At 32.2% G+C, this 12985-nt stretch overlaps 1 pseudogene; it reads left to right on the top strand.

The window, feature by feature from the left end:
- Positions 1-1155: 1155 nt before the first annotated feature.
- The window catches only part of LOC122308514, a 47874-nt pseudogene continuing 36044 nt past the window's right edge, over positions 1156-12985 (top strand).

The raw sequence follows: 12985 nt of genomic DNA on the forward strand, positions 1-12985 counted from the left end.
CTTCTTCGTTCAAAAGGAACACATCTTTTCTTGATCAATCTCTAGCCTATTGATCATCATCATCCATCATGCATGCCCAAACACTGATCTCTTATATTATAAGTCATTTCTTATCAATCTATTTCAAAAGGATAATTAATATTAAATACTTACAACTCTTTTATATATAATATTAATTAATTCACAATGCATTGTAATTACAATCAACCTGCAGCATAATCCAAATCCCAAATGCATTTAAACTGGATTTTAATTGACATATATAATTATTGATCTCCATTTAATTAAAATAAATTAGTACTTATAAAAGAATTGTAAGTCGATATTTTTCATTTTGAAATGTCTCACGTAAGGGAACACACAATGCAATTAGTAGTGCCAGGCTTAACCAATTAATTAATTAGAACAGTACAGCTAGCATATTTAATTAACTTGTATGAATAGTATAGAATATTTGATATATTGACAAATATTTGTGAGCTCTCCTTTGCCCACAATTGAAAATGAAGCGTGCATGTGATCTAGTTAATTAATTTGCTAGCTAATCTCCATGCATGTACTCTACCTAACCCGGCCGAAGATTGCAATATATATATATATATATATATATTTATGTCTATATAGAAGACTTAGTGCCTAGAAAAGGCCAAAGAGGAACAAGATAAAGAGCAGCCAGGCCAATAGGTTTTTGGCAGATTGTATATATATTCTGGCACTAGTCTAGTTATAGCAGGCCAATTATATATATATATATATATATATATATATATATGGGGTTAACTTCAATAGGTTGCAAATACAAGTGATGATGATCTAATATTAATGTTGGTTTTCCGGCCTTCATAACGATACAAATATATGTTAATGCTAGTGACACTAGCTTGATCTAGGTTTTACCCTTAAAGGGTTACAAATGGTAGCGATCTTTTATGTTTTACCCACAAAATGTAACAACTTCTAGTGATCTAATTTGTAGGTTTTGCTTGTCGTTTCCATGGGCGAAATATTTATTCAGCAAGCATCTAATTCAGCTAGCTAGCTAGCTACCAATATTTAATATTCCAACCATCTTCCCAACCAAAATACTATAAAGACTAACCACGTTCCTCCATTATTTTCCATGCACATGATTTTCTCTCCTCCTAATTTCGATCTTATAATTTTCCTGCACAAATGTCCTTGATGGTTCTGTTAGCGCTTTTGCCTTTCGGCTGCCTTTTTCAGTTGATGATCATGAGTTTCCATACTACTACTACTTGTGCCTCGAAACCCATTGATCTCACAAAAGGATTCATCTCCCTCCCGCTTAATCGATCAAATTTAGTCGTACAAAACCCTACGACGTACCTGAAAATAATCGATACAGTTTCACCAATGGAGTTCACAAACTGTGGGTATATTCTACAGACAAGCCTCACTCTCTTGCCAGCGAAACGAATCCCCGCATGACTGAGATCCGCATACAGGTAAGCTAGCACTCCTGCGGGAAGAAAAATATATAACAAGGATCGTTAACAATAAGTATATTAATTTGGAAGCATTTAATTATATATATACATATATATATATATATTTATGTTGCTAATTTATTATAGATAATGAAATCTTAGGACTGCATTATAGATTTCCATTACATTGCACAGCTTGTAGTTTTAACTTAATTTTATGACATTCAGGGATAAGGCCTCAACCGGGAGGCCAACGGATCCAACCCATGGTTTCGTGGAGCTCCCTCTGAACACATCCAATTTTCATATCAAGAAGCCATATGACTTGCCGGTAACAGAGCGGTTCAGCTTTGTGGATGGAGTCCACAAACTATGGGTGTACTCGATCCTCAGACAAACCTCTCTCTAAAAACAATCCCACCAAACCTCGTACAGAGATCCTCATATATAAGCGCAAACATTTTGTATTTTTATAATTTTTTTTTATGAGAATTACTTCGTACACAAACAGATTATACAAAATAAACTCATAAAATGATGTGATTTCATGAAATCTATTAGATCTATTTTATAATAAAAATAATTTAAATTTTAAGATCTGACATATTATATCAAGTCACATCAATTTATAAGTTTATTTTTATGTAATTTCTTTATGTCTATAGTATTTTCCTCTTTTTATTATATATAATTGCTTGGTCGTAATGTTCCTTCCTTTCATGATCTCCCAGCTCAATCACTGCCCCTTATTTTCCGGCATGAAGTTTGTTTTTCCTCGTAAAATCTAATTTTCTTTTATCTTTCTACATTGAAGTACTTAAAATTTAGGCGCACAAACATTCATAACTTAATTTAAGCACGAAATCCATCTTCCATCCATAATTAGTTTCCTCTTATATATATATATATATATATATATTGAAATTTCTAAGGTACCCTTGTAAAACTACGAAATTGTCTACTAATTTCCTTGAACAAATAGGTTATATCTCAATTATCAAGATTATGAAATGAATCAATATTTTAAAATAAATAATCAAACTTGCAAGACACAAAAATTGGTTACGAAGTGAAACCCTTTAAAGAACTCTTTAAAGGTAAAATCCTACAGGGCAGCCAAACCCAGAAAGTCAATCTTATTATTTGAAGAACAATTACAAGTAATAATCAATTACAAAACTTTTGCAATTCGACTCTCTTACTTGCCTAAATAAACAACCCGTTTGTCTTCTACCGTAGTAGCAGCCAGAACATTTGGTGATCTTCAAATATTGACTTCTCTTCTGGAACTCCAGAGACTGAAATCCAATCAATGTTATTTCACCCTCAAAGCACGATCACATTCAAGAAGATATGAAAAATTCCCTTGTGAATTTTCTCTCATAAATGTTCAGAATATCCTCTCTGAAATTCGTGGCTCAAAGTGTTTGAAAAGATACAAAACCGAATCCCTTTAAATAGAAAGTCTGAAAAGAGTTCTAGTCGCAGTAAGACTCTGCTGACGGTTAGCAACAAACGCAAAAACGTGTTTCGACGGAGTGCTAATATTTCGCAATAATATCTTCTGTTATTGACTAAACTCTGTTAAGATTTCTTCTGGATAAGTGCAAAACTATCAGAACTCGATTTTGACTTCAGGGACTTATCTAAACAACTCCTAAAACTTATAGATAGACTCACCATTGTTTAGATACAAATCAATAATTATTTTTACATTCATCCAACAATAATAAATAATATGATAAGATAAGCCTTATCATTACTGATCTAATCCTAACCAATTTTTGCCTTTACAATCTCCCCATTTGGCGGATTTGTGACAAAACTAACTTGATGAATGTCTTGCATATACAATTTTCCATTTGGAGTCACAAAACCAACTTGATGAATGTAGTGTGTACCTAAGACAAAAACAACCAGCAGACCAAGATCTCGTGAAAAATATCTTAATACAGTAATGATAAGAAATGACATAGAACATTCCTTGAAACTAGTCCCAATAATAATTAAAGATTAGATGTAACATAAACCTACAAAAAGAAAGTGTTCTAGTCATCATCAATAACCATGTTCAATATTTAGTTCTCCCCCTCAATATTCTGCTGCTCTCCTTTTTTACTTTCAGCAAATTCATTAAACTCTCACTTACTCAAACTCCCCCTAAATTTCATAATATCAAGATATTTCAATATGTTTATCTCCCCCTTTTTGTCACTAATCTGACAAGACACAAAATAGAGTAAATATCACTTATGTGAGCCAAGATGAAGATACTAAGAAAGACATGATGAGCAACTCACATGTGTCTCAATTTGTCATGGATTAAATGCACATGATGTATGAGCATGAATGTATGTTCAAACAATGAGCAAATGATTGAGACAACTTAGTTGAGACAAACAAAAAAACACTTGATGGGCATTCCATGAAAACTGAATGACAAAGGCTAAGGACCCACTCAAAAACCATCCTCAATACATGCAAACAAAATGCTCAACTGAGCAATCATAGTGATTTCAACGCAACCCAATCACATATAATGAATAGCTCCTTATAAATCGGCTGAAAAACATATCAACCCTAGAAATTTTAGAAGTCCGAAAATCACATAAGCCTAAGTCTTGATTAGGATGCAAAGATGAGTAGAACTGGATGATCTTCATAATTTCAAAAGTCTAACTAGTGATATGAGTGAATGAAGGATTTGGTTGTATCTCAAAAGAGGAGGAAATGTGTGAGTGAGCTGGATGCCGTGCAAAATAAGAGAGAAAGGGGGTGGGAGGTTGGCGCATGTATGAGACACAAGAAAGAAAAAACATAAGGCACATAAGTGCCATGTGCCTAGGCACGTGCCCGAGGAAAAAGAGTCCCACTGAGACTACTGCAACACCAGCATAAGAGACCAAAAACACATATTTAGGCTCATATCTCAAACAAACAAAAAAAAAAACTTTTTTTTTTAATTTTTTTTTTTATATAAAGCAATAGGGCAAGTAACATGCCTAAATACATCTTGGTTCAAACATAGTGTAACTCACAAAACAAATTCAATAAAGTACACCCTTTTATTTGTAACAATCACTATGGATGTTCACTCCTCATAAGATCATCAATGTCAAAGTTCATGTGAGTGTGTGAGTGAGTATACTTATAACATAGCATTTTTATGAACTTATTTTTTCAATATATGTTTTTGATACCTTTATTCATGAAAGATTGCTTCTTATAGATGCTCACAAGAGTTTGTTGCTTCACCTTAAAAGTCAAACTTTATGCTAGGGCCTAGATACATGAGCATCTCCTCCAAACACTAGTTTGCACAATCCCTTTTTTATATCCATTTTTGTTGCTCATCTTTTTCCACAATGATTAGAGTAACGATTCTTTCTATAAGGACTTAAGGAGATAGATTCGTGTAGGGTGTTTGTCTTTTTCTGCAATGAATTAACACTGACTTTTTCTATATGGATCAACTCTTTGTGTTTGGCAAGAGGAGAGCTCTTTATTGATGTACTAGTTTCAACTAGTATTAGTCAATTCAAGGTATGAACTCTCTCTTTGATGAGCATCTCATCAAATGATGTGAATTTTAATTATAAAAGACATACATATAAGTTTCTCACTGTGCATTAAAAATGAACTTTGCCAAGATAATCCATAGAGTTAGTATGCACAAAGTGAATTGCACAAAATAGAAAGATACATAGGTTCAGGAATTTATTAAATGAGAACACAAATACTCAAACTTTGACATATCAAGCATGCACTTTCCTTAAAGAAAAGTTTTGAACCAAACCAGAATTTTTTTTTATATTATATTTTTCTTATTTAAAATAGAAAAATAAAACAAAACAGAAAAATAAAATACATGTCCTAGACTAATGCAATAATGCAATAATATAAAGAACGTAAGAACATGCAAGTAGTCATATTAATTAATGTACAAGGCATCTTTTTTAACCACCTATTTTACTTTAAATTTTGGCCCATTTTTTTCATCAACACCACTTTGTATGATCTTTTCTTTATTTTGAAAGCAAAAATCTACTAGTTCACCAAGTTTGAGACTTAAAAAGTTTATCTATTGATTCATATCACAAACTTGATTCTCTAAACTATTTCCTTTCCTTTTCGGATTTCTTTCACATTCATTTTTCTTCACTTTATTCAAGTTAAAGCAATTTGGCCTTATATGACCAATAACACCACAATAATGATAAGTAGGAATAAACTTACCTTTGGACTTATCTTGGTTGGACTTCTTTGTCGTTGATCTATCATGTGAGGCTCTTGGAACATGAGTTGTAGACACGGCCTTCTTTGGAGTTTCCTCACCTTGACTTCCTTTAACAAAAATGATATTTTTTGATGATGTGGCAGCGGATGATGGGTCTCTAAGTTCCATACCTTGGGAAGTCGTATACCCCAACCTCGTGCGATCACAACTAGATTTTTGAAAACTCAACATCTCTTCTAGTTTCTGTGTTGCTGTTTTTTCTTGAACCTTTTCTAATTCCTTTTCTAATGCAATATTTTGATTCCTTAATCTTGCTATTTCAATATCAGAAATTTGTAATGCCTCATACAAATTATTTTTCTCTCTCCATATTAGTAAATTTCTTGTACAGCTTCTTGTTGAGTTTCTTTAATTTGATCACTTTTTCACACACATCATTGTAAACTTCTTGTAAACTCAACTCATGATCATCCACAACTAGAACAACCTCCGAATCACTATTGTCATCATCACTTTCAGATTTTGTTAGTTCAATATCAAAAAAATAATTAACAATAGTAGAAAAAGTCACAAAAGTATTGTCATAATCAGATGATGAACTTGAAATTTCAGATTCTTAACTATCACTAAATGTGACATTCAATGCTTTTCCTTTACTTTTCTTGAAATTTGGACATTCAATTCTTATATGACCATAACCAGAACATTCATGACACTTTATTTTATCAGATTTTTCTTTATTCTATTTTTCAAAATAATTTTTCTTTGCAGAAAATTCTTTACCTCTTTTTTCTTTCCACTATACTTTTTATTAAATATGAATTTTCTGAACTTTCTTACTATGAGATCTATATCCTCATTGTTAAGATTTTCTTCATCAGAAAAATCATCTTGATTTTCTTCTATAGTTTTTAAGGCAATAAACTTACCTTTTCTTACTTGAGGAAGCGAAGATTCATATGTTTGTAAAGAACCTACCAGTTCTTATACCCTTATTGCATCAAGATCTTTACTTTCTTCAATAACGGTAACTTTGGGTCGAAATCTTTCAGGTAAAGACCTTAGAATTTTCCTCACGATCCTTGAATTCTCCACCTTGTCGCGAGATTAAACCTGGAATTCACAATATCATTCAGTTTAACATAAAAATCATTAAAATTTTCGTCTTCCAATATTTTAATCTCTTCAAATTTTGAGGTTAGCATTTGCAATTTTGAATTTTTTACTATTCTTGTGCCTTCATGTGTAACTTCCAAAATATTCCAAGCTTCTTTAACAATCTCACACATGGAGATTCTTTTAAATTTTTCGGAGGATACTGCCATGAAAATAGCGTTAAGTCCTTTGCTATTCAGATTGCAATTGTTGATTTCATCTTTTGTCCAAGCATCTATAGATGTCTCAGGTTTAGTCCATCCTCGTTCAACCAAATGCCATACACATTCATCCAAAGACTTGAGAAAAGTCCTCATATGAACTTTCCAATAAGCATAGTTTTCCCCATCAAAGTCTGGTGGAACGTATAATGCGTCGACATGATCTACAAGGGCACGGATCACACTCGAATGAGTGAACCATGCTCTGATGCCAATTGAAATTTTCAAGGTACCCCTGTAAAACCACGAAATTGTCTACCAATTTCCTTGAACAAATAGGTTAGATTTCAATTATCAATATTATGAAACGAATCAAATACCTTAAAATAAATAATCAAACTTGCAAGACACAAGGATTGGTTACGAAAGGAAACCCTTTAAAGAACTCTTTAAAGGTAAAACCCTACGGGGCAGCCAAATCTAGAAAAATCAATCTTATTATTTGAAGAACAATTACAAGTAATAATCAATTATAAAACTTTTGCAATTCGACTCTCTTACTTGCCTAGACAAAACGACCCGTTTGTCTTCTACCGCAATAGCAGCCAGAACCTCTGGTGATCTTCAAATATTGACTTCCCTTCTGGAACTCCAGAGGCTGAAATCCAATCGATGTTACTTCACCCTCAAAGCACGATCACACTTAAGAAGATATGAAAAATCCCATGAAAATTCTCAAGTGAATTTTCTCTCATAAATGCTCAGAATATCCTCTCTGAAATTCGTGGCTCAAAGTGCTTGAAAAGATACAAAACCGAATCCCTTTAAATAGAAAGTCTGGAAAGAGTTCTAGTCGCAGTAGGACTCTGTTGACGGTTAGCAACAGACGTGAAAATATGTTCCGACGGACTGCTAACATTTCGCAATAATATCTTCTATTATTGACTAAACTCTGTTCAGATTTCTTCTGGATAAATGCAAAATGATCAGAACTCGATTTTAACTTCAGGAACTTATCTAAACAACTCCTAAAACTTCTAGATAGACTCACTATTGTTTAGATACAAATCAATAATTATTTTTACATTCATCCAACAATAATAAATAATATGATAAGATAAGCCTTATCATTTACTCATCTAATCCTAACCAATTTTTGCCTTTACATATATGAATTATGTCGTCACTAATCATGACACTACAATAAAAGTTGGTTTTTGCCATGGTTGAGAGTTGTCGGAAAAGACTACCATTAAGTGACAATAACATTTATCTCACCAAATTGCATTCGTGGGAGGTTGATGGCATATAATAAGTGGGGAATACTATTTTTTCCAAGGTAAAAATTTTTCGTGGAAAATAATTGATATTTCCCATGAATACAGTTTGTGGGAAAATTATGATGGTGAAGTGGCAAACGCTATTTGGATTTATTTAACTTTGGTAAGTTAAATTATTTTTCCCACACATAAATTGGTCAGGATATATATCTTTCCCACGATATCATTCATGAAAAAATATGGTCACAAAAATTTTTATGTGACTGTATCTTCTGGTTACAGTTACACAATTGTGACCAACTTCGTGGTACCTATTATATCACAACTTGGTTTGTAGTTGTGAAACTCCCACTTTTTCCCACCACATTGTATGATTGGTAATAGATTTTTATTGTCGAAACGAGTAATTGGAAAAATGTATTAGCTATGTTTACAATCGTCTCACATAATATGGCAAACAATTTATCCCCACTAGTTGCTATAATGACAAAAATCTGTTTCGGACAATTAATTTTGGTGGCAATATATTATTACCCATTCTTTGACAATTGCAGCAAAATATTATTGCCTGCCACTTTGAGTTATTGGAAATAACTCAATTCTATATAACGAATTAGTCTGGAAAAAGCTTTTATCCATACACTATGGTCATGGGAATAGATAATTGTGGTGGAAACTAGGCATTTCGACCCCAGTCAAAACTCGTGGCTATTGATTATTATCCACTGGTCTGTTGCACAATTAAATCTTTTCACATCAGGTGTGCTAGTGGGAAAAACATATTTAATCTTTTTTGCCATACCTACAAAATGGTGGCAGAACCTAGTATTTGATCATTTTTAATTTTTTTACATGAAATGGGAATAACCTGTTTTAAGGAAAATATACAAATTTTATAGTTCATAATAACCTATGTCAACCCATTCACAAAATCCTATTATCCCAACTCATAATCTAAGTATTTCCCTTAAGGCCATGAAACCAGTGTTTTTGGTACCGTACCGTACCGTACCGGCCAGTATGGCCGGTACATTCCGTACCGGTCACCAGGCTGGTATAGGTAAGATACCTGTTTCATACCGGCTGAAATACCGGTCGGTACCGGCTTGTATTTCGGCCTGTACCGGCCTGCGTACCGGCCGATATTTCGGTATTTCAGCCTTTATGTTTTTTTTTTCATTTTTTTAAATTATAATCTTAGTTTTTGACCTCAATTCATATCAAACTATTTATAATTTATATATACATATGTATTCATGTATAATTTATTTATATATAGATTATTATTTTGAAATATAATTTATATATATAATTTATTTATATATCCACTATCCTGAAACGGTATACGAAACAGTACCGGTACCAAAATATTTCGTTCCAGTGCCTTGACCGGTACGCCATCCGGTACGGTATTCAAAACATTACATGAAAGACATACATGGGAAACGCTTATCATTGACTTCCATAATAACCTGTCAATATACTATATATTGCCACTGTACAAGATATACAAGAAATGCAAACATCCATAAAGACACAAGGAGGCATGCAATCTCCCAACATTCATTACAGTACCAAATCTGTTCATACCTAAAACCTTAATGTTAATTCATCACAAATGAAATCAAGGCCATGAAACCTACAGTTTTCTTTACAACTGATATTCCAAGTACATGAGGGAATTATATCTACTAGCAATTTAATGACTCTTTGAAGGATGGGATGAAGGACATATACATGGATTACAAAGCATTAATGTGATGCATTTCAATTTGTGTGCTTCCAACATGAGGGTTACTGCCCGTTACTCTGTAACAGCCCGCTAAAAATTTAACGGTGAAATTTCTATTGGCTTTAGGAATCTCGTGAAGACCCGATAAGTTTTCACTAATCTATTAATCGTATAGTTGATGTTATTACTCACTATGGTATCAGAAGTATATTTTTGATTATTGGAGATAGTTAGAAAGTTTTAATAGAACACATGGAAAGATTTTAGCCACCTTACTCTTCCAAGTATAATCTCCACTTTTGGAAAATAGCCTAAGCTGATTTTGTGGATATTATTGGATAAAAATAAAAATAAAAAGAAATATCTTGAAGTAATTTTCATGAATATTATTGGTAAAAATATTTTGAGTTGATTTTTATAGATATTATTAGATAAAAATATCTTAAGTTGATTTTTTGTAGATATTATTGGATAGAATATTATGAGATAATCTTTTATAGATATTTTGGGTAGGAGAAAACTACACTCAACACTCAACTCCAGCCTTATTATCTTCCTTATCTCGTCCATAAGTAGCTCCAACCATCACCTACAAACTTATCTTTATTTACACGTTCTTTTAAAAGAATATCAAATACTTTCTCTCGGACAGCTTTTAGGAGTTTTTTTGCACACCCATTTCAAAGTTTTTGTAAGTGTTTTATCATAAAATCCCCTTCATATAAGTTGTTCTTTTTTGAGTCTAGTTTACATGGATATCTTATTTGCCCCATTTGAAAATCATTTGGTCAGTTAAATATTATATAAACTATAGAAAGGTCATTCTGAGAGATAAACTAGAGAATATGTTATAGTTTGGAGTTTTTGACCAAGCTAATGGATAGATATTGGTCCGAAATTTCTATGGAGTATTGTTAACATGTATATGTGACTATTGGTTGAGGATTTTTTCATGATTAAAGGTTTTGATGAAAGATTTTCTTAGATTTAGAAACTTAGAAACTGGAAGAAGAAAAACAGTTTCTATTTTGAGAAAGTTTAACTCTTTGGTGGTCTAAACCTATTCTAATGACTTTCATAATTTTATTGGAGGATCCTAAGCATCTTATATACATGTTATATTATTATTTTGAAGATATTTGATGTTAGTTTCAAATATATGAAATTTTATGCAAAGAGATATTCAGATAAGCCAAAGTGTGGCTATTCTTAGCTAAATTTATGTTTTGGTTAATTTCTAACCATGTGATCTTGAATTAGAAGCTTATATATGTTTTAGGACATCTTTTTAAACCATGTGATGGTTTGGTTTGAAGGTCATATATTTATAAATCATAGATCAAGAGATTTATCAAAACTAGTTGAGGAAAAAGTTTCTGTTTTTAGACTAAGTGTAAAACCAAAAACTCCAAATGTTATTTTGTGATTTTGGTGACTTTAGTTTGATGATTTAAAGCATGGTTGATGTTAGGATGATATTATGAATATGTTAGAAGTAAGATTTGATTTTTGAAATTCTTGGAGATGTTTTGATTTAAGGTCAAAACTTGTGATTCAAGTGCTTGGATCTTTTTACAAAAAAGTTTGGTGTTAATTATTAGCTTTTTCTAAATGGATGTTTTAAGTATGGTTTTGAACTTAGGATTGGAAGATATTTGTTGAAAAATTTTGGTTTAAGCATGAGTTTTGAAGTTGGAAGGAATTGCAACAAAAATCACGGGAAATGGCCTATGGATGTTTAGGCCATAGTGTGTTTTTCATAGTTGTGTTTTATTTTAAATTTTTTTGAATTGATATTTAAGTTTAGGATAAAATTTACATGAGGAATGTAAATTTTGGAAACTTTTGGAGTTAGTATGCAAAATCCTTAAGTTATGGGTAAAACGGTCATTTTCCCACATGTAGAGAGTAAAATGAAAATTTTACTCTTTAATTTAGTATTTTTCATATTTCAAATTATTAGTAATTTAGTTCTAACTTTTAGAATCACTAATTACAGTTCCTCGTGATCGCACTTGAAGTTTTATAAGAAACGCGGAGATCGAGGTAAGTTAGCTTTTAACTTACTAGCAGTGTACTGTGTATGTGTGTTATAATATATGTCATGCCATGCCAAGTCATCACGTAATTGTTTGTTATATAGAATTTATTCTGTCATCAATTTTTATCTATTACATAATATATTCTGTCATGTATTGATGTACATTACAAGTACATCATGCTAAGTATGCCATCTATTACATGTATGTCAACTCATGTAATATTCACTGTTGCAAGTATGTCATGTCAAATATGTTGTCTATTATATGTTATGTCATGTTACGAAATATTTCTATCTCAAGTTGGTCATGTATTTCAAGTTATGTTCAAGTCACGTTATGTTACGTCAGGGCTTCAGTCCTTTCATATTCCAGTCACGTTTCATCTTGATTACTTATGTATGGGGTCACAGCAATTGTGATACATACACTACGTGAGACACAGCAATTGTGACACGTAGAATACATGGGGTCACAACAACTGTGGAGTATGTATTTACACGTAGAATACATGGGGCCACAACAACTGTGGAGTATGTATTTTTCATGTTAAGTCAAGTTTGCGTAGAATACATGGGGCCACAACAACTATGGAGTATGTATTTTCACGTAGAATACATGGGACCACAACAACTGTGGAGTATGTATTTTTCATGTTAATTCAAGTTTGAGAGCAAGTTCATGCTAAGTCAAGTTTCAGATCAAGTTCATGTTATATCAAGTTCAGTTCATGTTTCAATTTAAGTTATGTCAATTATGCTATGTTGTACGCTAAGTTATACTTTAATTACTTATGAATTTGATTATGCATTTATATTTTTACTGTCATCCATACATCATTAGCCTGTGTGGATGTGATGCCCCCAAATCCTCACGCACGAATACGGGAAAATCGAGACGTCCGGATGATGATATCACGGGTCATCATCCTAT

The sequence above is a fragment of the Carya illinoinensis genome, chromosome 4, assembly GCF_018687715.1.
Source record: "Carya illinoinensis cultivar Pawnee chromosome 4, C.illinoinensisPawnee_v1, whole genome shotgun sequence".
Lineage (NCBI taxonomy): Eukaryota > Viridiplantae > Streptophyta > Magnoliopsida > Fagales > Juglandaceae > Carya > Carya illinoinensis.